The sequence below is a fragment of the Podarcis liolepis genome (genome assembly GCF_965112155.1).
Source record: "Podarcis liolepis genome assembly, chromosome: 6".
Lineage (NCBI taxonomy): Eukaryota > Metazoa > Chordata > Lepidosauria > Squamata > Lacertidae > Podarcis > Podarcis liolepis.
The window spans coordinates 33440673-33468557 of NC_139559.1; the positions used below are offsets into that span (position 1 = coordinate 33440673).

The window sequence follows — 27885 nt, forward strand, 5'->3', positions numbered from 1 at the left end:
TCCAGGCCGCTGGTCCTTGCCTGCGACGCCTCACCTTTTGGCATAGGTGCTGTCCTTAGTCACCGTTTTCCAGATGGAAGAGAAGCACCGCTCGCTTACTTTTCCAGGACACTATCTCCAACGGAACGGAATTACAGCCAGCTCGACAAGGAGGCATTGGCACTTGTGGCTGGAGTGAAGAGGTTCCATGAATACCTCTATGGCAGGACTTTTGACCTCATCACTGACCACAAGCCACTCCTGGGCCTCCTCGCCGGTGATCGTCCAACTCCACCGGTCCTCTCACCACGCATGCTGCGATGGACTGTTTTCCTGGCTGCCTACCACTACCGGATCATCCATCGCCCGGGGAAATCGATGGGCCATGCCGACGCCCTCAGCCGTTGCCCTCTTCCAGCATTTGTGGAAGACCCGGCTCCAGCTTCATCGCTCCTTCTGATTGAGGATCTTCCGGCAGCGCCTGTATCGGCTGCCACTGTGGCCTCCGCGTCTGCCCAGGATCGCACCATCAGCCGGGTGCTCAACTGGGTGTGGAGGGGGTGGCCACAAGGGCCTTTTGCAGCAGAGTTCCAGCCCTTCGCAACCAGACAACATGAACTCTCAGCTCATCGCGGCTGTCTGCTGTGGGGAGACCGCGTCGTGATTCCCCAGGGACTCCGTCAGCGCCTCCTGGAGGCTCTGCACGTTGGCCACCCGGGAATTGTCAAAATGAAGGCGTTGGCTCGGTGTTACGTCTGGTGGCCTAATATGGACGATGCCATCACTGCCTGGGTGTCCGCCTGTCAAGCGTGCCAAGAGTCGAGGCCTGCACCACCGGCAGCTAAGGGACACACCTGGGAGACGCCAAAGACACCCTGGTCGAGGGTGCACATCGATCTGGCTGGCCCCTTTCACGGCCGGACCTTTATGGTAGTGGTGGACGCCTATTCCAAATGGCTGGAGGTCGCCCTGATGCCCTCCACCACCACCGAAGCTGTCATCCGGGTGCTGCGAGGCCTGTTTGCAACGCATGGGTGTCCTGATGTCCTTGTCTCTGACAATGGACCACAGTTCACGTCAGGCACGTTTGAGCGGTATCTTTTGGGACTGGGCATCCGCCATGCCCTAACGGCACCTTTTCATCCATCCAGCAACGGGCAAGCGGAAAGAATGGTGCGCTCAACAAAAGAGGCACTGGCACGCCTGGACCGGGGAGACTGGCATGAGCGGGTCGCCGAATACTTGTTCGTGCAACACATCACCCCTCATGTGGCCACAGGGAGGAGTCCTGCTGAACTGCTTATGGGCCGCCGCCTCAGGTCACCGCTTGACCGGCTACACCCAGACTTTGCCGTGGCTGAACCCCCAGGCTGTGCCAACGCACCACGGTCATTTGTCCCAGGAAACCAGGTCTTTGCCCGGAACTATGTGGGGGACATCCCTTGGGTGCCAGCCACAGTAGTGGGAGTCACTGGACCTCGCTCGTACCAGGTGGCACTCGAAGACGGACGCTTGTGGCGACGGCACATAGACCAGCTTAGGCGCAGGGTTGGGGACTTGGACACTACCGAGGTGCCCCCAACTGCGCTTGCGGCTCCAGAAGAGACACGTACAGATGGCGAGGCCCCACTTACACCTCCCTCGCAAACTGCCAGCGTGGAGCCGAACCAAGCCGTTTCAGAACAGACTCAGACCACTCCACTTGCGGAGGCTCCACCCACAGCAGCGGATCCAGGGGAGTTGGTTCCAACGCCACCTAGGGTCGCACCACAGCCTCAGCGAGAACTGTGTGGCCCTCCGGACTTGGCTACCAGTCCCCGGCGGTCTGGCAGAGTTTCCAAGCGCCCAACTTATTTAAAGGACTATGTTGTTGGACAGGTATCACTGTTGGTCTAAGTATGGGAAATGTAACCGATATGCTTTTGTGCCTAATTGAACCATTACGCGTAGTGCTGTATATAAGGAAACCATTACGATTGTAACTAACGCCTTATCTCGGTGGGGAGGGGTGTTATGTAGTGTAGTTTCACCCTGGGCCAACAGGGGGATACTGTATATAGTTTTCACTCAGGTCTGTAGATAGTTTTCACTCAGGTCCGTGGCAGTTATTTTAGGCGGGAACTCTGGGCTGTTGTGGTTACAATGTTGACAGCCGGCTGCCTATAAATACAGGCCGGCTGAGCTGTTCGCAGTCAGTTCTATTTCAGCTTACCAGAATAAAAGAGCTACTTGAAGAAATCGCTGTGCCGGCTGCTATGTCAACCCACGACTTAACAAATCTGATTTCAGACAACATACAACATCAAACCATTGCTATGCTCAGCTGCAGTGCAGCAGAAAAAGGACTGGCAGAGGAGCACAGCAATGTGAATCTCTCTAAAACCCTCATGTTTGCACATATGCACTAAGCCATAGTCGACTTAGCATTTGTTATGAGCAACCAGCTCACTCTCTCAGTGAACACTTTGTCTCCACACTGTGCATCTAAGGCGGGACCAGAAGATCTGTGTAGAAGTCGCAGGGTAAAAGCAGAAGCGGACAGGCCTGCTCAATAGCTAGTGTGCTGTTTGGAGCTGCTTAATGAAAAGCAGATAAGGAAAACATTTCCACAGTGAATCATAGGAACTAAGGTTCAGAAACCAGTAACCTTGAACCTATTGGACTTAAAATAGCTGTTTAAACTTTACAAAACTGACAACCTGGACTATTTATAGGCATGCAAAACAAGCCTAATGAGCTTGAATCCCAGCTGCAAATGCCAGAACACAAAATGTTTCAGTTTAAGGATTAATGCCCTCCCAAAAGTCTGATAGGTCACCTACCTGGAAGCCTGCTTGGTGTACTGGCAAAACTGTTAACATTTATGCAGTGCCAACCATGTGCTAAGTGCTGGTTTAACATGACCACTGGCCTCGGTTCTAATACTGGTTTCTGTTTTTCTGCACTGCAGCACAGAAAAGAGTTTTGCTTAAACGAGTTTGTAATGTGAATCCCAAAGAAAAAGCCCTTGTGTTCCTGTGTGTGGAACTCAATGTAGTGCTGAATGGGGCATGTGAGAGCAGAACGAGGTCCGTTCACACAATGGGACTTCCCCCTTCTCCATCTCCTGCTCCCATGTGCCCCCTAAACCAGTTTTTGGGTTTCCCCCAACAATTCCCAGGAATGGTAACTCTGGGAGGGGAATGGGGTCTCCTAACAACTCTCCACACCCTTTGCAAACTACTGCTCTCAGGATTCGTAGGGGGAAGTCATAGCTGTTTAAAATGGCATGACACTGCTTTATATGTATAGTTCAGATGGGGCCTTCCTTTCTAAAAGTTTAGCTCAGCCCTTGGGCTCAGTGCCTCTCTCCTCTAAGAAATGAAGACACAGACAAGGCTGTTAAGAATTAGAATCATGTGCAGTGAAAACGAAAAGTACCGAAGAAGCTTCTGTTTATAAAGCAGAGAAGCTTTGAATGAAAGGACCTTTGTGTCCCCTGGTGACCTCTTTCTGACTTTCTGTCATCCACTTCCATTTGTGACACAGTGACGGCTTCCGTTGGGTTACAGGGTCAGGCAGTGCTTCTCCTACTTGCTTGCAAATATCTGAGGAAAATATTGCCTTTGTATCATTTCTCTGCTGCTGCTTTTCCTTTGTCAAACTGGCCACACAATTGAAGAAGAAGAAGAGGAGTTTGGATTTGATATCCCGCCTTTCACTCCCCTTCAGGAGTCTCAAAGCGGCTAACATTCTCCTTTCCCTTCCTCCCCCACAACAAACACTCTGTGAGGTGAGTGGGGCTGAGAGACTTCAGAGAAGTGTGACTAGCCCAAGATCACCCAGCAGCTGCATGTGGAGGAGCGGGGACGCGAACCCGGTTTCCCAGATTACGTGACTACCGCTCTTAACCACTACACCACACTGGCTCTCAATTGGGCATTTCTGGGTTTGGGCTGTACCTCTAGGGGACATTCATTGGAAAGAATGTTCTCATTCCTGGACACCTCCACAGGAAAAGTGAGAAGGCAGTGGTGCACACTGCACAACCTGCGCCGATCCTACAAATATCCCCCCATCAAGCAGTGGGCATGAACTGTGTAGGTGACGATCAGATGCACTGCATCCAGTTTCACGATCAGGTAAGAAGAGCCTGCTGAAACAAGCCAGTGGTTCATCTAGTCCAGCATCCTGTTGTCACAGTGACCAGTGGGAAACCAACAAGCAGAACATGAACCCAAGAGCAGTATGCAGTATGTCAAGGCATTCAATCCTAAAGCTCCTAATTGGTGGTCACCTGTTGGGCAGAAGGTAGAATGCAGTCTTGCAATGATGACAACCTAAAGATTTCACTGAATTATTGCCACTTGTTGCAGAACTTTAAGAGGGCATCAAGGACCCACTTGTTTAAAATTACCTTTGCACAAGTTTTAATTGGGCTGCTGCTTGGTTGAGTTGTGTTTTAGCTATTGGTCATTTGTCTTTGTGCTGTTATGCTGGTTTTAATGTTTTCTTGTTAGTGCTGGTTTGTTAATTTTTATGGCAGTTTGCATATTGGAAGCTACCCCCAGAGGTTTGACCTAGAAAGGTTGCCTATACATGTTTTAAATAAATCTTTATTTTTTAAAAAACCAGAACATATTCTAGAAAATATCGTTGGCTTATTTAATTATATATGAATTTGGCATGTAGTATTTGTAGGCGTTGCTTCAAAAACTTGTTTGTACTGCAGAAGATAGCACAAAAAATGAGTATGTACTGTATGGGTGACATTGGCCTGGTTTGCACCTAATGCTAACTATCTTTGCTTAACAAGCCATGAGTTAACCATGAGTTTTCCCACATATGATCAAACAAACCATGCCTTGTTTCTCAAACTTTGTTGTGTTTTTCCCCAGGTATTCTTGCCTTGTGTCTTTTGTGGTTTGGTGACCACTTGGCATGCAGTGGTAAAAAAACAACATAGTTAAGAAAGGGATCTAGATTCCCATGTAATGCAAAGCTATAGTTAAAACAAATCAAAGTTCGTAAGCCAACAACAAAACATGGTTTCACATTGTGGTTTGTTGGCAGTAAGCAAACAAAACATATTTAAGCTACTGGGCAAGATTCACACATAACACTAAACCATAATTTAATAAGCCACAGTTTTATTTACCATGGTTTAGCGTTTTGTGAGGACCAGGCTAATGTATATTTTACATTACATTCTGTTTCCTCTCTCTGGCCTTGAATATTGTGTAGCAATTTACATGCAGTGGAAGTAACTTTAATGACCAATTGTCCCACTCCATTGTATTACTTTTCATCTCTGCAAAAGACAACTGTAAACATGCTTCTTTTTGCAACACTTGGTACACTAATAATTTTGTGCAGGTCTCTGAAGCGAGCTACTTTTATTGCTACTTTTATCTTTTGCTGCTGAATGTTCTACTGTCCAGAGGAGGCCAAAGCTATTGAACCAAGCCAAGTAGCAATGATATTTTTGAGTGGATTATATTTTCTTCCAGAATTAGGTTTTTCAGTGTGCTGAGGTGGAGTGTTTTGTTGCCTTCTCTGAGTTAGTGGATAGTCTCTCCTGAATGATGATTAGTGAAGGGCATTGAAATTGGGTCCCTGAGCAGGTGAAGTATTAATGAGTCTGCATATAGCAGTCCATGTTTAAAATTGTTCGCTGCCTTTAATCACAAATAGTAGCTCAGTCTTTAGAATTGGATCCTTGATTTCCTTGGCTGTGTACACCAACGGAGCCTGGATCAAACCTTTGCAGAACTACCCTGTAATTATTTGGTGTCCAACCAGACACAGGATTATATTGTTAGACCTTATGAGGACTGGTGGCAGGTGTGAGCCTTAGGCTTGTGCTCTCTACCTTCCCCTTTCCTCCACATATGAGGGGAGAAAGTTTAAATTTAATCCTTCTATTTGTGGTTTGGAACAAACAACAGCTTATTCTGGCATCTGAGTACAGTAAACTAGTTTGTTCAAAACACAGTTTGTTCAGAAACAGGATATTACACCATGGTTCAGTCAAACTGCAGTTACACCAGAGAAGACTTACATGTATAGCATTACATTGTAAGGTTGAAACTCTCTGCACTCTTACTTGAAAGGAAGCTACACAGTAGGGTTTACTTTTGAGTATAGATGGGAGAGAAATTTAGCTCACGCTTGCAAATAAACCTACCTAATTTGCACTGCTTGAAACAATATGCAAACAGAAACACAGCTGTCCTTTGGCATTCACACTTTCCTGAATGTTGCAGTGCAGTTCTCCAACCAAAAAATGGGCACAGTGATGGATATATATTATGGGCAAGTATATACGTTAGTGAAAATAACACACAAGAATGTGTTAGGGGAAATTACTTGCAACAAGGTTTATATCAGGAAAAGTGCTCACTAAATGAATTTCCAAGAGGAATGTTGTTTTTGTTTTGTTTTTTAAATGCAAGTTGATGTGGAAATGTCATCTGAACTAGGACCAGAAAAATGAGAAACTGAAACCGACATTTTTGCCATACCTGTTTCTGAGCAATTTATGTAGGATCAAGTTGAATGCAATTGAAAATTTAAAAAATAGTCTCTCTCTGTTTCATGATGCCATTTTCCCTCCCACAAATGCCACATCCTTCCTGGAGTGGAAGTGTGTCACTGTGGGTTGGATAAATACATGAATACAATCTGGATTAAAAGTCTACAAATAAGTGAAAATGTGTTGCTGCTGAATTACCTTTGCATGCCAGAATTGCTTCCAGCCTGTGTTTAAAATTACTTTTGCATTGTTTTAGACCTTAACTAAATTTCCTTGCCCTGTATTTAATTTGTCCACCTACTGATTCAGTAAGAAATCCAGTTTATTCATGGCTCCTCCAAAAGGTTGCTGCCTGTTTTACAGTAGTGCTTCTACAAACAGCTCACCTGAGCAAAACTGAACATTTCTATGAAACCAGGGCTACATTTTGAAGGAAACTGATGCCTCCACCTTGCTGAAGCTAAGCAGCTCTGGGGCTGGTTGCAAGTTCACTTGGCAACCTCATGTATACCAACTTGAGCTCTGTTGTAGGATAGAGATGTGTTCCACCCCACAGTAGCTTTGCCCAATTGAAAGCACTTCTACTTGGGGAAGATAGATCACTTGATTTTTGCCAATCTCTCCTATGCACTTCAGCCCAGTGCCCTCGAAAACCTCTACTGAGGTTTAGGGGACCCTCTGGAATGGTTTGGGATGTAGCATAGTAGAGATTGATGAACACAGGGTTCCTTGCTTTGCTCTAGCAGAAACACTTCTATAGCACATTGGCTATACCCTGTTATATTTATATACATTTTCTTACTCAATGATACGGGTTGTGGAATGCAGATTTAAATGACCCAGTTGGATGTGAATTCTAGGAGGTTGCAGAGAGAAATGATAAGTAATATTGACTATTGATGTTTCATTCTATGCAGGTCACTCATCTTTCTTAACCGTCACAAGATTTCCAAGGTGCCTGACAGCTAGCCAGTACAAGTGATTGTGGTGAGTCCTGCACAATGTTGTTCTATTCTTTTGATACTCAAAATCCCCACCCCCTTGTATAACTGTAATATCTTGGATCCTGGTCTTGAGGTAAGAAGTTAAAAGACTGAAAAACGTCTCAAAGAGGCACGTTATCTCCACAATCTCTTTCATATGCACCAGGCATTACAGACCCATTCAAAGAATTAATACAGAAAGATCCAACTGAAGGCTTCCAGTGTCTCAGCATAAAGCTGATGTATAATAAAATAAAATGTGAAATTGCTGAGAAGTGCAAGGTGCCCATGCATTATGGTCACTTAAAAGACACCTGGGTTATAACACTGAAATTTGTTAGCTAAATCATACCTCGAGGCCAGCAGTGGGCCAAATTATTACAACTTGTAGTAAAGAAACACATTGATTTATATGGAGGTCAGTTGCTTCTTTGGGTGCTGTGACAATCTTTTAGCCAGAATGTCTTGATTTATACCCACCCAAGGAAGCTTCCTTGTCGCCTTTGAGGAATACACAGAATAACAATGTATTTCATCTTGCAAATAAAGAGGCAGAAAAGATCTATGAGGCCTGCATCTGAGGGCAGCAATTTGCATGATAGATATGTTATCTGGTGAGCGTAACTACTTTTCTTGACCTCACATTATCTCTTCGGGTGAATTGGCCAAGCCTAATTTTTTTACGCTTCTTATCCCATCCATGCACATACGCCGTTTCTCAAGTGTTATATGCTTCGACATATGGAGTGTGACCCTGAAGACCTTTGGGAAAGGCTCTCCATGTCCCAAACTTGATCAGATGTCCAGAGAACCACAATTAGAGCATCTGTTACTTTTTAAAAAAACATTAAACGCAGCCCCTGAAACAGAGGGCATAGTGGACAAATCAGATCAGAGCTATGTGTAGTTGTTTTTTAGAAACACTTTTTCTTTACACCCTCAAACTTTTATATATGGGTGAATATATTGACTGATTCTCCCATCAAACATTAATTTAGTGCACATGCTATGCAGGCAAAGAAGGGGAGTCCTGTACTATCCCTTTTATCATCCTATTAATGCCAGCAGGAAAAGAATACCCTTCCTGTTTTCTGCATGAGAAAGTAGTGTAGCAGAGTGAGTCCCTTATATGCTGGCTATTGTGATTAGGGAGAATGGTTGTTCCTTCCTCCAAGGGCTGCAGAATGGACTTTGTTCAATTTGCTGGTAAGCAGCTTCTCTGTCTACTGAGTGACACTCACAACATAGGGGATGTTTCAGAGCACTGTACATTGGTAGGATCTGGGAAGTCTTGCCACCATGAAGCATCTCAGAGGATCTGTGATCTGCCCTGAGAATGCCTGAAGAGGGCTTCTCTCTCACACACCACCAGATCCCACTTTGTTAATACCTCTTCTCAATATTTCTTTCCCTGGTGTAGGTTATCGGGGTCTTCCAGGATGCAGTAAAAATCAGATAGGAAATAATGTACTGCAGAATTAGATACTCAAATTTGCTTGCAGCTTCTTAAAAGGACCAAAATCTTGCCTGGATCCCATAATGTGAAACTAATGTCATCGTTGTCTTCTTTTTAACAGCCTGCTACATGATATGTACTGAGCCTTAGGACTTGCTGAGCCTCAGGACATTACAAGGCTTGTGTATAATAATGAGCACTTGCTTATTAAAGATACAGGAAGAGAACAGATACTTCAATAATTTGAGTGTGAGGAAGGATAGGTGAGTTGCTTGTAGGATGAAAAATCACTAGACAATATTGCAGGTGACCTTGGATTTCCTTTGTTAGGGGCATGTGAGTTGCATATGAGGTGCACCAGGAACACAAATAGTTTGAAGTGGATGGTGTAGCTGCTGGAGATAGATGGGAACCCTGCTGGCTCATCCCCTACAATTCTGGTTTCTCCTACATTGTCCTGGGGATAAGTGCCAAGAAAAGGGACTCATTTGTCTTCCTGTTTCCTAACATCTGGATTGAGCCTTACACAGCCTGCCGCATTCCAGTGCAATGGCATGCTTACTATGGGACCAAAAGTATTATGAATGCACATTGCTGCATTTTAATTCCTCCCATTGCTGCAAATTTCAGTGGGCCAACCCAGCACAATGAATCATCCTTTGTATGGATGGCAAGCAAGTTAGATCCTTTTGGTGTCATTAAAATCTCCATCAAGCAAACAGAATTCCATTTGTCACAGTGCAAACAAAGAGTACAAGAGATCCAACTTCCTTGGCACTAATAAATTGTACTTGGGTCATGCTAGGGTAATGGTTAGGGGTGGAGATAATTGTTGTGTGTTCTCAGGAATGAGGATTTCTGAATCCTACAAAAGAAAGAAGGATGAACCTGTGTTTACTGGGTGGGGTAAACTTTCAGGAATCACCTTACAGTGACTGATTGATTCCCACTTACGAATTTGATCAAGTGATTTAGACTCATGTGCCTTAGTTCAGCTTGCTGCCTATCAGTCAGGGGTGTCATGGCATGGATAACTCTCCTTTCGCTGACTTAATTGCCATTTTTTTTCAGAACAGGAGCTGACTTTAGCACATTATACCTCACAGCAGGTTTGCCTTTGATTAGGCAGCCTAGTGGGCCCAGACTTCTAAAGCTGGTTGGGGTTGTCTTTGGATATGAATTAAGAGATGATTAGCAAATGGGCCAGATCCTTGCCCTCACATCCTCCACAGGAATACTTACCAGCGCATGAGTCCATATATTAAAGTCATGGTGGGACCCTTCCCTTCTGCACTGCACCAAAAAACAGAAGAAAGGAAAGGAACTCCATTATTGAGAGGGGTTCCTACCTCCTCATCCCACATGCTGCAGTCCTGGTGGAAAGAAATTGACCCCCCCAAGCCGACAAGTAACATAGCATAACCTTCCCCAACTTGGTGCCCTCTAGGTGCTTCATCCCCCAGCATTTCTGACTGAGGCTGGTAGGAGTTGTAGCCCAACAACTCCTTGGAGGGCACCTGGTTGGGGAAGCCTGACCAAACATGTCGTAGAGTAGTCAATGTGGTACCCTCCAGACTGTCGTAAACTGAGTTTTGAATTGCGTTTCAGTTTTTTTATTCTTTTGTTACGGTTTTTATTTCACACTGCATTTTAATGTTTGGCTTTGTGAGCCACACAGAGAATTCTTATTATGGGATGGCTGTACAAAATGCAGGTAATTTTTTTTTTTTAAAAAAAAAAACCCAACAACAACCAGGCCATTGACCAAAGGAGGGAGAGATGAATCAGGGAGTGGGTAGGACTGGACAGCGGCTGGTGCTGAATTTTCTCTTTAACTACTATCTGTCTGTGAAAATGAGAAGGCTGTTCTCTACTTTCCCTTCCTTGCCAACCAATAAAGGTAATTTCAAAGGTATGCTTCTGTTCGTGCTCAGCCCCTACCCCTCTGCTGATTACTTTTATGCGCTGGGCAGCAGAAAGCATTGCAGCCTTGAGTTGACCCCTTGCAGGACCATTTAGCCAAGGTTGATCCAGTAAAACAGTCTGCTTGCTTAAAAGAAGTGTGTATGTGTACAAAGCCCCCCTTCCCCCGCTAAATTCTTTTCATTTTCTGTCCTTTCTGGGTATCAGTTTCCTGACTAACAAGTGGGGATAAAAATAGCTTTGTCCTCCTTTGTAGCAGTGTGTGTGTGTGTGTGTGTGTGTGTGTGTACACGTATTAGGAAAGGGAAAAATTCCCTGTGTGGCAAGTTCCTTTTGCTCTTTTTAATCACATTGGTGTGGGTATTGTTACTGATGTAATTATCTATTGTGTGGCAGTCTAAGAATTTAAACAGATTTAAAGTTCCTGGTCAGGCTCTCTAAAAATATAGCGAAAGCCAACTTATTATAAGACCTAACAGAACATAATAAAGACGTTGTGATGGATGTGGTCAAATTCAGGCAGCAGAGAAGAGCCACATGGCTTTAAATCCATCGTTGTATTATTTGTGTCATCTGTGAATGCTGCTAATGTAGGATAGAGAGCTTGTGAAACTTACCCAGAAGTAAGTTCAGTTGAGTTCAGTGGAGTTTGCTGCCAAAAAGAGACTGAAGTGCAATGGTGGCCAAACTTGGCCCTCCAGCTGTTTTGGGACTACAATTCCCACCACCCCTGGCCACTGGTCCTGTTAGCTAGGGATGATGGGAGTTGTAGTCTAAAAACAGCTGGAGGGCCAAGTTTGGCCACCACTGCTGAAGTGTAAGGAGACAAAGCCAAACCTCACCCCTGGCATGATCTCACTAGTTGGCTGTTCACAAATCACTCTCTTCTGCTTCAGCCCCCATTTGCAATATGGAGAGGATAAGACTGACCTACCTTTAAGAGTTGTACGGATTGCAACAAGATAATAGATGTGATGTAGATGGTTTTGTTGAAATATGGCATCCTTTTATAGAATGTTTTATTGATAACCCTGAAGAATGGCAAATACCAAAATCACAGATTCAACGTTACAGATAGGTAGCCGTGTTGGTCTGCCATAGTCAAAATAAAAAAATTCCTTCCAGTAGCACCTTAAAGACCAACTAAGTTAGTTCTTGGTATGAGCTTTCGTGTGCATGCACACTTCTTCAGATACACTGAAACAGAAGTTGCCAGATCCTTCTATATAGTGAGAAGGTGGGGAGGGGTATTACTCAGAAGGGTGGTGGGAATGGGAGATTGGCAGATAGCTGAGATGAGCCTGTTGACGACTCTTAATGACTGCAATAGGTCTTACAGGAAAAGGCAAGGGGTGAGAAGGTGAAAAATGGCTTAGTCATGTATAATGAGATAAGAATCCAATGTCTTTGTTCAGACCAGGTCTCTCCATGGTTTTAAGTTTGGTAATGAGTTGCAATTCAGCAGCTTCTCTTTCCAGTCTATTTCTGAAATTCCTTTGTAGTAAAACAGCTACTTTGAGATCTTGTATAGAATGTCCTGGGAGATTGAAGTGTTCTCCTACTGGTTTCTCTGTTTTGTGATTCTTGATGTCAGATTTATGTCCGTTTATTCTTTGGCGTAAGGTTTGGCCTGTTTGTCCAATATAGAGAGCTGAAGGACACTGTTGGCATTTGATGGCATACACAATGTTAGACGATGAGCAATTAAATAGTCCCGAGATGGCATGTGTGATGTTGTTGGGGCCAGAAATGGTGTTGTCCGGGTGTATGTGGCAGCAAAGTTGGCATCTGGGTTTATTGCAGGCTCTGGTGCCAGTGTCTGTGTTAAGTCTGGTTGTAGTATTATTGTGGGTTAGGAGTTGTTTGAGATTGGGTGGCTGTCTGTAGGCAATGAAAGGTCTTCCTCCCAGAGCTTGAGAAAGAGAACTGTCATTGTCCAGGAGAGGTTGTAGATCTCTGATGATGTGTTGTACTGTTTTAACTTGGGAGCTGTATGTGATGACTAGAGGTGTTCTGTTAATTTCTTTTTTGGGTCTGTATTGCAGCAAGTTCTCTCTGGGTATCAGTCAGGCTCTGTTGATCTGTTGTCTAACTTCATCTGATGGGTATTTTAGTTCTAAAAAGGTTTGCTGTAGATCTCTTAGGTGAGAGTCTCTGTCTGTAGAATTGGAACAGATGCGGCTGTAACGTAGTGCCTGGCTATATACAATGGACTGTTTGGTATGTTTGGGATGGTAGCTAGATTCAACGTTGACAAACTTAAATAAATGTATCCATCCGGGGTGGGGGGGAGTTGGGATTTTGTGTTTGCATTCCCCCCCCCCTTTTTTTGTTACTGTTATGTATTGGAGACTATAAGACTATATTTTTAAAAAAGATAATGGATGTGCAGCACACCCGAACATTCAAAATTCCTTTATAGATGCATATTGTTGTTGCTGCTGCTGCATTATTAATATAATACAAAGGTGCCAAATACACATCGCAGGGAATGTTGGTTTACAAACTCTCACATGTGAAAATATGGTTTGCTGATCTATGAAAGTGCACAGAAAGTGTCCTTCTGCCCTTGCACATGGGTGGTGCAAGGAGTTATTTTGCAGGTGTTATTCACAAAAACAAATTTGAAATGTGTGCTTAAAACAACAGCTTTAATGGAGTGGGAGACTGGTGTAGAACTCTCCATGGGCTGCAGAATACGACGGCTCTGAAGCAAGCTTGCAGCCTCGGTCTGTCTGAGGCTGCAGCTGGTTTGCAAGCATGGGGAAAGCATGAAGTGGGAGTTTTCTGCACCACAGCCTCTGCAGTCAGGTGGCTGCAATAACTGCAGGGAGGAGATAAATGTACAGCTACGTCTCCCTCCCTGCCCTGCTCTGAGTAGCGGTGGTGTCCTGGGAGAGTCACAGCAGCTCCAATGACCTAAGTCAAAGAGGATTGGCTCAGCTGCTCCTGCTCTGGGACTGCTGTAGGCATCTGGAAGGATGAAAGTGCTGCAGTGGAAGGTGGCTTAGTGACTCAGCACTTTTCTCTCTCTCTCTTGCGCTCTCGCTGTTTTCTCTCTGCTGCAGTATTAACTCTCTCTTTGCATGGTGCGGGATACCTGCCTGCTCATTCCTCCGATGACAGCTGGTGGACTGGCATGAAGTCTTAAGAGGACAGGACTGCATAGTGTTGGAAGCTCATGTTGCATTGAACTAGAGGCAATCGGGACATCCTTCCTTTGCACTCGTGGGTCTCTGTTGCCTTTCACAGGGCTGTGGCACAGAGAATAGACAGGCACCTCTTAAGTCGTCATGCAAAGGGTGTCCAAACATCTTCCTTCCAGGGGAACTGCACTGCAAGCAAAATGTCCAGAATTTTGTTTTGTTTTTGTTGTGTTTGCAGCCGGAGAGATGCTTGCACCCATTGCTTTTGGACCAGTTGCCCTTAACTGTTAATCTACCACTCATCAAGTATGCAGCGTTATTGGTGAATGCCCCCATATCACAAGTAAAATTTTGTGATATTAAAAAAAAAAAAGATAAGATTAGGATTGGGAGGGGAAAGGAGGAATGTAGTTGTGGTTATGGTGCTCAGGCTGGAGGGCTGGAAAGGGTTCTGGAAGTGGGGTGGGGGAGAGTGGGGTGGGGAAGGAAGGCAAATAGTGGGCCAAATTATTACAGCTTGTAGTAAAGAAGCACCTTGATTTATACGGAGGTCAGTTGCCCCCGTGCTGTGACAATCTCTTAGCCAGCATGTCTTGATGAAATATGGAAGCTCATAAGGACAAGGGAAAAGCAGGATTGCATTTTGGGGTTGCTGTTTTTTTATAGCTTAGGGGAAAGGTGATTAAGAGATGATATGAGACAAGTTTATAAAATTTTGACATGGAGATAGTGGATAGAGAAAAGTTTTTCTTTTCTCCCTCTCTCTTAAAACTAGAATTTGTGGGCATCCAGTGAAGCTGACTGTTGAAAGATGAATGCTAAAAGAAAGTACTCGTTTGTGCAGCGCATAGTTAAACTATGGAACTCACTGCCACAGGAAGCAGAGTTGGCCACCAAATTGAATGGCTTTAAAAAGGGGGTTGGAGAAATTCATGGAGGATATGGCTATCAGTGGCTGCTGGCCATAATGGCTCTGCTCTGCCTCCATGGTTAGAGGCAGTCATGCTTCTGAATACCAGTTGGTGGGAGCTGCCAGAGGACAGAGTGCTCTTGTACTGTGTTCTGCTTGTGGGTTTGCCACAGGCACCTGGTTTGCCACTATGAGAACAGGGCTGGACTTAGGCCATTAGCCTGATCCAGCAGGCACTTCTCATGTTGTTATGATGGAACTGGAATAGGTGGTTTAGTGATCCAAGTAGGTGCAAGGCATTTTTTATACATGCAGGCAGAATATTGCACTGTTGCATTTTAAAGCAGGAGCGCTGGAATTTTCAAGAAAGCTGGAGAGAGGTATGAGTCAATAGAATATCAGTCCCATGACTGAAACTGGGACATAAGTGTATCTGGTCTCAAGAAAGGTGTGTTGAGAACACAGGAAGGTGCACCACTCCTGCCTTTCTTTACATAAAAATCCTTTTTTTGTGCTACAATTTTAATTACAGTGGTGCCCCGCAAGACGAATACCTTGCAAGACAGAAAACCCGCTAACGAATTTCCTATGGGCTTGCTTCGCAAGACAAAAATGTCTTGCGAGTTCCTGCGGGGGTTTTTCCTCCCCCCCTTTTTCTCAAGCCGCTAAGCCGCTTATCAGCTGATCCTAAGCCGCTAAGCCACTTAACAGCTGATCCGCTAAGCCCGCTAAGCCTGTAATAGCGCTGATCCGCTAAGCCGCTAGTGGGCTTGCTTCGCAAGACGAAAAAACCGCAAGACGAAGAGACTCGCGGAACGGATTCTTTTCATCTTGCGAGGCACCACTGTACCAGAATGACCTGGGAGAAACACTTGCTTGAGTCAGAAACCCAAAGCATAAAGTGTGAGGCAACTAAGAGCTAAAAGCTTGTTCTGCTACAGGGATCACACGCAGGTCAAAAGCTAAACAAGGTGGAATGTGCTATGCTTCACTGAATTTTTCGTTTGGTGAAATTTCAAGTTTATGTTCTGGCAAGTGCAACTTACAGCTTCTGTTCTTGTCAAGCGCTTTTGGCCTGAGAGCATTTTAAGGCCAACTGAAAATTTTAACAGATTTTTCTATCTCTGAGTTTCTAACTTTCTTATCTCAGTGGTGGGGAACCTCCTCTACATGGGTCTTATTAGGTCAACCAGACCTCCCTGTTTGGCCTGTGAGTGGGGAGCAGGTAAAGATGCGGTTGGGCCTAATAGGGTGTTGTACCTGCAAAGTTTCATGCACTGCTCTTTGCAAGCCTCACAGTCATTGAGGCTTCAAAGCATCCTGAACAACTCTATACAAGTCTTGATGATCAGCTGATTGCCAAGACTTCAAAGCATCAAACATGTCATACTTGTGCCTACGTGTTTTAATTTCAAACTGCGTGGCTGAGTGAAAACAGGTCACCTGGTGTGGTGTCACCCTCCTGCTAAACTTGTCCTGCAGGGGGCAGGAGACATAAGGATCTGGCCTGACTGGATCCAGTTCCCAACCCTGATCTATCTGCTTTGGAAAGTTCAGCGTAGCTTCACTTTTATAGGATCCCCAACAGCCCTGCAACTTGTGTTCCAACTTGTGCTGCAGATTCTGTTGGAAGAGGGTGATCTAGTTATCAGAGAAGAGTAATTCTTTAGCTTTTCAACTGAGGCTACCAGCAAGATGCCGCCTACTGCCCAATGTGATAATTCTAGGAACATGTCTGAAACATTTCATTACAACATTGCATATTCTCAATCATAACTCTCTTCTAAATGTATTTGAATTCCCGTGTTGACTTGATATCTGTGGAACAGGGCTACTAATTTAGATGCGGATGACTCCATTACTTGGGAATATAAATATGCAACCATCCCAGGCAGGGTAAATGTATGCAAAGCCAGTGGAGTTTGTGTGGATAAAGAGACCAGCATACAGATGGGATATTGGTTCAGGTGCAAAAGTGTCTTGTTTTTAAGGTTAGGACTGCAGGTTAGGGCTTAAAGTGGTCCTTAAAGACCCATTAGTTTAGAAGCAACTCTTCTTAGGAGATTATCATGTTGCTTGTTTGCTTTGGTGCTGAAATAGTTCTTAGCTATTTTTATTTATTTGAAAGTTGATCTCTGGACTCTATGGTACTTGTATCAATGCTGCTGTTTTCATTAGTATTCTTAGTGCCCCTTATGGTGTGTTAGGATTAGATTCAAACAATGTTGGAAGGCTCTTTGTGAGGATTTGGCCTTAAAGGCAGCCTTAAAAATATCATAAATAAGTGAACACTATTCCCCATTTCTGTAGCAAGTATGTGTATTGAAAAACAGAACTGAGCAGGAGCAACAGCCAAGCATTCAAACATTTCTTGCAAAGGGCATTTAAAACCTCCTATCATTTGGCTAAGAGGCCTTTAGGGCTTACCAAGCCAAATGCAATCCAGCAGTCATGTTTTGTGGCTTGCAAGCACCAGGGATTCAGTAAAGCCACAGGGCTGTGCTGCAGTGGCCTGGTGGATTAAAGGTGGCCAGTCTTGCCTTTCTGGTGATCATTTCATGGCTGGATGGAGGCCTGCAGGCAGCCCTTGGCCTCTGCAAGTGATCAGTTTAGATCTCCGGTGAGAACAATCTGTGGTCTGGTCTCAGGGCAGGGGGAGATAAAGAGGTGGGGCAGGTCTAAAAGACCATACAAGTTTGATACGTGCATGCAGGAACCGAGTTGGGAGAAGTAGACAACGCTGCTACTTTACTAGGGAGACATAGGCATCTTATGGGTGTGTTTAAAGACAGCAACTCTGGGTGGAACACAACAATTTAGAATACAATATTAAAACAGTTTAAAATGAATTAATCACAAGTATAGGGTAGGTCCTAAATAAATGATAATGATGATGATGATGATTATGATGATGATGATGATGATGATAATAATAATAATAATAATAATAATTTATTATTTATACCCCACCTAATAATAATAATTTATTATTTATACCCCACCTATCTGGCTGAGTTTCCCCAGCCACTCTGGGCGGCTTCCAATCAAATGTTAAAAACAATACAGCATTAAATATTAAAAACTTCCCTAAACAGGGCTGCCTTCAGATGTTTTTTAAAGATAAGATAGCTACTTATTTCTTTCACATCTGAAGGGAGGGCATTCTACAGGGTGGGCGCCACTACCGAGAAGGCCCTCTGTCTGGTTCCCTGTAACCTCACTTCTCGCAATGAGGGAACCTCCAGAAGGCCCTCGGTGCTGGATCTCAGTGTCCGGGCTGAACGATGGGGGTGGAGACGCTCCTTCAGGTATACAGGACCGAGGCCGTTTAGGGCTTTAAAGGTCAGCACCAACAGTTTGAATTGTGCTCGGAAACGTACTGGGAGCCAATGCAGATCTCTCAGGACTGGTGTTATGTGGTCCCGGCGGCCACTCCCAGTCACCAGTCTAGCTGCCACATTCTGGATTAATTGCAGTTTCCGGGTCACTTTCAAAGGTAGCCCCACGTAGAGTGCATTGCAGTAGCCCACACACACACACACACACACACACACATCCATGTCAAAGACCAGGGTAAACAGATTTAGAAGGCACCAGATAAACCTATGGAGGAGAGGGAATTCCACAATGAGACACACACACACATACGCACACACTCTCTTATTTGGCCTTGTTTGGCCATAATATTACTGGTCCAACAAACTATGGTCTGTTGGTACATGAATGAGCACCAAATTTCAGGGTTCCCCATTTCCCTCCTTTGTCTCTCCTCCTCTCACACACACATCTTCAGAAAATACTTCCTCATTTGTTAAATCAGAGTTTTCCCCTTGACATCTGTACCAGTTTCCTTAAGTGCACTCCACAAACCAGCACCAGCTGACTTAAGTGCACTTTACAAACCACATTTGTAAACCACAATCTGAAACTGTACAATCCCATGGGGTTCAGGGAGAGTGTGAGGAAACCTTTTAATGGGGTCTGCCCTAATACCATGAAGCAGCAAGAATCAGGAAAACTTCTGCGACTGTATTTATTTGTGAACAACAGATCAACAACTCAGCATGGCAGCTGGGACAAGCCTATGGTTCCCACTGAGATGTGGAGGAAGCCAGAGAGGGGAGTTTCTTAAAGAGACAGGCCACACACACTACAGAAACATGCTTGAGCTTGTTGCTTGTTCCTGCTCTAACAATCCATAGTTTGTTGCACCAGGAACATAAAGCAAACTAAATAATCCCAGATATCTTAAAAACGAACAGACTTATTTTGGCATAAGCCTTTATGTAACAGCACCTGCTTGATTTAGATACATGAAGTGTTGTCTGCATGGACGTGTGTGTGTGTGTTTATGGATTTGACAAAATGAGCCCTAGATCATGAAACTTTATTCTGCAATGAATTTGTTAACAAGATCATATTGTAAGTCACCTCTTGGTAAAGGAGGATAAAAGAGACCAACCAAATAATATATAAGTGTTGGTAATTGCCGTAGTTATTTCCCTATATTGCTGTCATTTCTTACCAGTTTGTAAGATTGTGGGCCTGGAGTGCCATTACAAACATGCTTCATGGAACAGAAGTTCCTGATAAGAGCACTGCACTTTACTTGTCTGTAAGGCCATTTTGGAACACTCAGAATGGGTATAAATTTATACTTGGAAGGTTTCCTATGCAAGCCCCATTAAAATTAATGTATTTGCATTTTTCATGGGGCCTCTCTCCTTCTTTGGGGCTTTCTCAGAATTCATTTATAGTGAATGGCACCCAGTGCTGCGTATGACATGATCACTTTCCTTCAACCTTATCTAGGGCTTATAAAGAGTGCCTTGATAAAAACAACTTAAAAGAAGAAGGGAAAAGGAGAGCCATGCATGGAGAATGAGACTGAACTAATTCTTGTTTGAAGACAATGCGATTCATAAAAATGAGAGACAGTTGAGCTTTCATAATCGAAAAAGAGAGTTGTCTTCTAATTTTATTTTCATACACTGAATTAGCACTATGCCCAATTGACAGTGTTTGTAGTGTGCCTGCCAATTAAGTTTCTAGCTTCGTCCAGCTATACGGATTTCCCTATCTACATGAATTGTATTTCCAAATGTGATCTCGTGAGACATCGTAAACAGATACTCTGCAGGAAGTCCACAAAAGAATATCTTCCCTGACGCTCATTCTGCAATTTGGTAACAAAGGGAAGGAGTATGTCAAACATAATTTGCTTGTTTGCTTGCCAAGGGCTGTGCACTCCTTGCATGTGCGTCTTGGATTTTTACCTAGCAATTTGTTTCCACTCACTCTCTGATATGTATTCTGGCACTGAAGTTACTGGAGTCGACTCAGGTTGGTAACTGAGATGACTGTTCTGCTCCACTCATTCAAACACATGCAGCATGTATTCGATAGATAGATAGATGATAGATAGATAGATAGATAGATAGATAGATAGATAACTGAAAAAAGAAAGTTAAAAATTTTGCATTTCAAGAAAGAAAGAAATTATCACTCAAATACATAATATATATTTAATAAATGTATTGCTCTTATTCACACCCTGCTTCCATTTAGACATTTCCAGTTTAATAATCTTTATATCTTATGACATCCTTATATCTTAAGACATTCTCACAGAAGCATGAAGTCAAATCTCTTGAAGTCAATTTGTCTTTCAGTATTATTCACTACAGAACCCCAACCGACATACATAAGGCAGCACATTTTTGAAAATATCTTTGCAAGGAACCCCAACATTTTAATATGCATGATCTGCATGTCAAACCAGTTTGTGCTCTGCCCAACCAGAGCATAAATCCATACTCACGTCTGTATTTCTGATTCCACAGGTCAGTCTGATAAATCGAAGAGGAGGAGGGAGAGTGGGCCTCACTGTCAAGTACCCGTTAGTAGCAAGTGTTATGAGCACATGCCATTTATTATACATGGAAACAGTCATGTGGGTTATGGAGGAAACCAAGGCTTGAAGGGGTGGCTTGCATAAATTTCCAATTCTGTTGCTTACCCTGGTGACAAATTTCCTGCCAGTTCTTTATTTTCTTGATAAAGGGGCAACCAGGTTTAAAAAGGAGTCTTATGTTGCCTGAGCCTTGGTGCTTGTGCAGAGTGCATGGGGTGGGGTATAACCCGTTGTAGGCATTTGGCTAGGACTGCTGTCAATCGTCATTTGTCAAAGAAGTAAGCTAATAATTAACACATGACAGTGGATCCTTCACAGCTTTATGAAGCATCAAGACAAGTGGCAAACCAGTTGGAGCTGGGAAAAGGTACTTTAAGCCATCCAAGTCACCTGAGCCTCCAACTGACAGTGTCAAATCCAGTAGCATCCCCAGGCTGTGGACCAGCTCCTTCCAGGGGAGTGCTATTCTCTCCAGGACAGGCCATCTCCCCACCTCCCAGACTTGAGAGTTTGGGATGTATGACACCTCTGTATTTTCAGGATTCAGCTTCAGTTTATTGGCCCACACCCAGCCCATCACTGCTTATTTATAACATTTGCGTGGGAATCACTTCTTCCTTCCTTCTGTGCCAGCCATATTTCAACATCTTTCAAAGAGCTTATTTGAACCACCAAGGGCTGCAACATGTCCGTGGGTCCCCCCCCCCTCCGAATTGTTTTTAGATCTGCTGCTTTTAAATCTGCTGCCAAGAGTGGAAGGAATTTCTCTTCTAAGGTAGAGGGGAAAGGGGGGACACACCTTGCTGTTTACAAGGCCCTGGTGTAGATGAAGACTTAGGCCTTTAAGGATCTGCAGAGTCACGGCTCATTAGCAGCACCAGTGAGGTTGTGTAAATGCCTTCACTAGGGTTCAGAAGGATTTAGGAGGTCTCTCCATTAGGCACTGTGACACACTGCTTGAAGCGTAGCTAAGGTAGGGAGTTCATCAAGGCTTGTCTGGTCCAGTAGTCATCTTGTTAGGAAGTCTTGCTGGCCATCTCTTTTTCTTAAGCAGATTACTAGTTATTACTAGCTCAGAATGGTTACTGTATTCTTAATGGGAGCCCAAATTAGTGGGAGGCTGTGGTTTTGAAAGAGAGACAGAGAGTGACAGCCAGAGAAGTTTGAGTAGAAGACTGAAAGGATATTGGGGTGGTCTCATGTAGGGGACATGGGTGGCGCCGTTGTCTAAACCACAGAGCCTAGGGCTTGCCGATCAGAAGATCGGCGGTTCAAATCCCTGTGACGGGGTGAGCTCCCGTTGTTCAGTCCCATATCCTGCCCACCTAGCAGTTCAAAAGCACGCCAAGTGCAAGTAGATAAATAGGTACCACGCCGGTGGGAAGGTAAACGGCATTTCCGTGCATTGCTCTGGTTCTCCAGAAGCAGCTTAGTCATGCTGGCCATATGACCCAGAAGCTGTCTGTGGACAAACGCCGGCTCCCTCGGCCTATAGAGCAAGATGAGCGCCGCAACCCCAGAGTCGTCCACGACTGGACCTAATGGTCAGGGGTACCTTTACCTTTTACATGTAGGGTAGCAGAACTGTTGCATGCTAGGAATGCTCATGCTGTTTTCCTCCACCTGTGCTCTACTTGTATGTCTGCAAATGAACCAAATCATACAAAAAGACCATAGATCTCTCTTCTCCAAAGGAAGTCAGACCCTAATGAATGCTGCCCCTGGAATTCTCACTGCTCAAGAAGTGGGAAGCCTGCACACTGCAGAAATCCATAGATTGGATCATCCCAAAGCTATAATACTTGTGAAGGATTGTTTGTTCTATTTGCTTGTTTAGCATTTTTAATCTTCTGTTTCAGACCTGTGTTTAATTCTCTGGGACGTGGAGAAGAACTTGACATTTGCTTTTTAAATGAAACCAACAGCAGTGCCAATAAGGTTAATTTTTCTCCAAAGCTTCCCCCTGACACAAACCAAGGATATAAACATCCTAGACTGTGGTGCCACTGATCCCATCTTCCAAACTTACTTATTTCTTCATTGAGGGAGATTTGGGGAAGTTCAGTATCTTGGCAATTTTTAAATGGCCCGTTTTATTTCTCCCCCCAAGTTATTAATGGTTTTGCTGTCCTTTTCTTCTGAGGCAAATACATAAAAGCCCTTCTCATTTCTCCTTAACTGCAACGGCAGGCACTGTTAATTCATTCATCATGCTTGCTGCCCTTATCTATTCCTTACAACTCTCCTACTGACACTGCACTTTCCTCCTGAGTGCCCTACATATTTTTGCAATTGTGAATTTAGCTATTTGGAGAACACTTGCAGGAATTTGGACTTGCTGCTGTTTCTAGGCAGAGTTCAGTGGCTGCAGAGGTATGTAGAAAGCCACATGCAGCTAATGCAACCATTTAATGGTTGAAAAAGGTCAGACATCTGTGGTGATCCTTGGGGAGGTGGAGACAGGATCCAGAATCTGAAGCACAGCAGTATCTTGATTAGAACCAACCAAAAAGTGACAAAAGAGCAAATTCTCCATCACGGTGGATGTTAAGCAAACCACGGAGTAGGTGGTCCAGCACGTTTCCTTATGTGTGTGCTAGTTAGCAGAGTAGCAATCGCACAGCATCATGTCGAAGGATCAAGTTGTGCATAGACGATGGCAATAAATCACTCATGGAAGCAATGAAACTCAGTAAAGCATTGTTTACTTGAAAGGCAATAAACAATCATGTTGGTAGAAGACTATTTACAACTTTACTACCACACAGATAGCAAGGGACACTTCACCCCTGCATGTTTCCTGTATAAAGCTCAGGCCTGACTGCACAGACAGAGCTTGCAGTCTCTCCCTGTAAGAATTGTGCATGTCCATAGTTAAGAGCTCCACAGCTATTTGTTTAGTTTACAACCACAAACCCCTGTGTTGCAAAATGTGACAATCTACAAAAATGCAAACGCAACATGCTGGCTAATAACTGTTAGTAAATATATAATGGGTATTAGTATATTCAAAATATACTAATAAGTCACTTCAGCGTTCCTCGCTATTCATTGGTTGTTTGAATCTTTGCTTGACTCTGATACATATAACAACTTACAGTTATTTGTATATTTTGTGAGATGTGATATATGATATATATTATTTTGAAGTGTCTTATTAGTATATTTTGAATATACTAATACCCATTATATATTTACTAACAGTTATTAGCCAGCGTGTTGCGTTTGCAGTTTTGTAATTTGTTTAGTCTACAGCAGCCAAAATCTTGCACTGCGATGCTACAAGAATCTTCAAAAATGTTCTCTCAGTTCCTGGAAATGAATGACTCTCACACACTTATTCTAATGCAAACTGGCATGCTGTTAAGGCTACAAGGGATGCGGGTGGCGCTGTGGTCTAAACCACCAAGCCTCTTGGATTTGCTGATCAAAAGGTCAACGATTAGAATCTGTGCAAAGGAGTGAGCTCCCATTGCTCTGCCCCAGCTCCTGTCAACCTAGCAGTTCAAAAGCATACCAGCACAAGTAGATAAATAGGTACCATTGTGGCAGGAAGGCAATCTGCATTTCCATGCGTTCTGGCATTCTTCACGGTGCTCCATGAGCCAGAAGCGGTTTAGTCATGCTGGCCACATGACCCAGAAAAGCTGTCTGCGGACAAACGCTGGCACTCTAGGCCTGAAAGTGGAGACGAGCGCTGTACCCCATAGTCAAATTTGATTGGATGTAACCATCCAGGGGTCCTTTACCTTTTTACCTTTTCCTAAACCTTTCCTCAGCCCTGGCATAGAGGTTCCACAAGCCTGAATGTGGGAAGAAGGACTCTGAGCATTTGAAACACTCTAAAGCACTGTGTAGGACAAAGGTGAAGAATGTAAGCTCTTGTCAGGAATTTCAAGGTCACTTTTTAAAATTTGCAACAGGAGTAGTGATTCTAAAGGCTTTGAAAAGCAGGATATATTATTTTTTTGTTGGCCAGTTCTTTTAAAATGGCCTCTTTCTGCTCTTTTAACAATAAGTTGCTAAATCAGCTCTGATTCTGAACCAAGATGGGAGACCTTAGATCCAGTTTTGTGGATCTGAAAATAAGTGCTGAACTAGATGAGATAGAGGAGTTCTATGATAACTAAAAGAAAAAAGGAGCCCTGTTAAGGGACAGAGCAGTGAAGGGCTAATAGCTCCACCCTGTAGCAGCTTTAGGGGTTAGACAGGATTAAGAGTGGGGGCCATGTGGGAAGGTTAAGCCTTGTGACTACAGCCGACTTTGACCTGCTGTCCAGCACTGAAGAAAACCATGAAGTGCGGGGGGCAGTCTGACCACAGGTATTCCATTGTCTTGTATAATTTGATTCCAAGATGGCAACTTTATGGGGTTTTTTCCCTGGACATTAAAAAGAACAGGGGACTGATTATGCAGCAGCAAGCACAGGAAGTGAAGTTGGAGTACTCATGGAAGGGAATTGCCACTACAGTCCTATCTCCTAAAGAAAATATCAACCTATTCTGTGAATTATCAATTCACTCTGGACCGGTGTTTGCATGTTTCAGTGTATAAAGTAGAACTGAGGTGGGTGGGGCTAGTTTGGGTCAATTGCCTCCAATTCATTAGCCACTTCAGTAGCAAAGGTAAGAAAGATGTATGGGTCTGATCTTTCCCTGCCCCAACCGCGTCCAAAGAAGGACATCAGATGACTTTTAGTGTGTGTGTGTGTGTGTGTGTATGGCTGTTTGCACAATTTAAATCTGTTGCGCAGGCATTATATGAGTTTTGCTTTGCATTTTCCTGTTTGGCTCCACTGATCAAGGCCTTTGCTACTCTCAGCCACCTCCACAATCTGTACTTTGCTGTTGACATTTGTGTAATTTAAGAAATTTAAAAGGGCAGCTTTCCTCCTGGCATTGCTTTCCCGAATTGTGTCCAATAGCTGCTGAAGAGCATCTGTTAGCTTGTGTTGTTGTTTTTCTCCATCAACAGATTGGGCCTGATGGATAGGTGCTCACCTCCCTCCTTTCCCCCCTCCCCTTCCATTTCTTTTATAGCCCTAAGAAGCTGTCATTTACGTTGAAGCACGATTGTTAAATAGCCCCCACCCCGTTCCTGATTGATGGAGGCTTGAAATATACTAGGTTAACAATGGAGAAGAAGCAGAAAAAGGAGAGATTGACTCATTGCCATGAAAAGTGGCAGATTGGCTTTTTCAGAGATGACTCTCTCTAACTTCGCCTCCAGCCCACTCCCCCTCCATCTCCTCGTTCTCCGTCTTCTGTCTCCCCAACTCCCTCTGCTCTCAAATGTTAAATTATTACACGGGGGAAATAATCTATTACACTTGGTCTACAGAGGCTCTCACGTACCAGTGGCTGGCTATCGTACTGGCATTAATCAGTTAAGAGACGCCAAAGAGCAAAAATGAGATGCTTGTCCACAGGCGCTCTCATTGTTTACCAGTCAGCCATAAATATTGACTCATAAATATGCAGGCCTCCTCTTACGTGAAAAAGTGAAATGACAGGCTCAGGAGACGAGGGGATTTGCGAGCGGGACAGAGTCGAGATTGTGCAGCCTTTTAGGCACCAACTAGATGTGAGGGTGGAAGGATGTGATTTGAAATTAATTATGGCCAGGCAGGAGAAGGAAGCTGACATCCCTTTCCCCACTGTGCAAGAAATTAAAAATAGTATCAGGGATGCAGGGAAGCCTGGGCAAAGGGAGGGTATAGCGTCTTCTTCCCTCTGACTCACATTACATATTAAATTGCCACTTCATCCTGCGCAAGGAATGAATTGCATGGAAGCTTCTTTCTTCTTTCTTCTTTCTCCTCTTTTTTTTAACAAAAAGAAAAATGACCGGAAAATCTGGTTTTAGTTGGGAGGACACCTTTCCAATGCCAAACATGGTGGTCGGTTATGCTCCAAACATGAGAGTAAAAAACAATTTGCAGTGGGTTTTAAAGAAACTTATTTAGCAGTCGAAACAAAATAAAAAAATTCCTTCCAGTAGCACGTTAGAGACCAACTAAGTTGGTGCATAGTATGCATGCACACAAAAGTTCATACCATTAACAAACTTAGTTGGTCTCTAAGGTGCTACTGGAAGGAATTTTTTTAATTTTGTTTCGGCTATGGCAGACCAACACGGCTACCTACCTGTTATTTAGCTGTGTGCACCCTGCATTATCAATTTGTTCTTTGTTTCTCAGCAATAGCCTACCCCTTCTAGCATCTTGTATCTAACTGTGGCCTTCTCTGATGCTTCAGTGGAACGGGGGAAAGAGAACTCAGATTATCAAGAGGAAGAATCTGCTTTGACCTCTAATATGCATCATATTAACATTCACCATGGAATGCCCTTCAGAATGTATCCACTTCATTTTAAAGACTGTTGAGACTGTTTGAGAAACTGGCAAGATGACCACATAGCCCTGGGCTCCTTTGGAAGGAAGGGTATAGTAATAATAATAATAATAATAATAATAATAATAATAATAATAATAATGTCATTTTCCTTACAAAAGTGACCCCAAACAACTTACATTAAAACAAAATAATAATAATGTAAAAAGAAAAACTCAGGTCTTGTGAGGTGAGTAAGTATGTCACATTATATATTTATCTAACAATATTTATATATCACTAAGTGGGGTTGCTGCTGCTGCAGCTGCTGCCAGTTTTGACCTGGTCTTGCTGTTCTTAGGGTTGCTATGTATCTGACTTCATAAAGGACCATCACCTGAAGAACCGACTGGTCCAAGTCCAGATTAAAAATTGGGGGCAGGATCCAACTAAAGTGTCCTGACAAGAGATGCCCAGCGCAAGAACTTCCACTTGTGCTTTGGGGCTTTCCCCGCTCTCCTCTGCCCATACACCTCCTGAAATTGGCTCTGCAGGGAGATCAGGCGAATCCCCAGAATGGCATGCAAGGAGAGAAAGGGGATCATTCCTTCTGGCAGGCTGAAATGCTTCCCCTGACAGAATGATCTCAGCAGTATCCTTCAAGTTGCCCACCTGCAGTTAGCATATAGACAGCAGACTAAAAAGGTGCCTGATCACTCTTCCCCGC

General features: G+C 43.9%; 1 protein-coding gene across 4 annotated transcripts in view; it reads left to right on the plus strand.

Moving 5' to 3' along the window:
- The window catches only part of SYT2 (synaptotagmin 2), a 151881-nt gene that overhangs the window by 97744 nt on the left and 26252 nt on the right, over positions 1–27885 (plus strand). For all 4 annotated transcript variants that reach the window (XM_083508577.1, XM_083508580.1, XM_083508579.1 and 1 more), the window contains one exon: positions 7411–7480. The gene's annotated coding sequence lies outside the window, so the exon portion shown is untranslated. The remainder of the gene's footprint in view (positions 1–7410; positions 7481–27885) is intronic.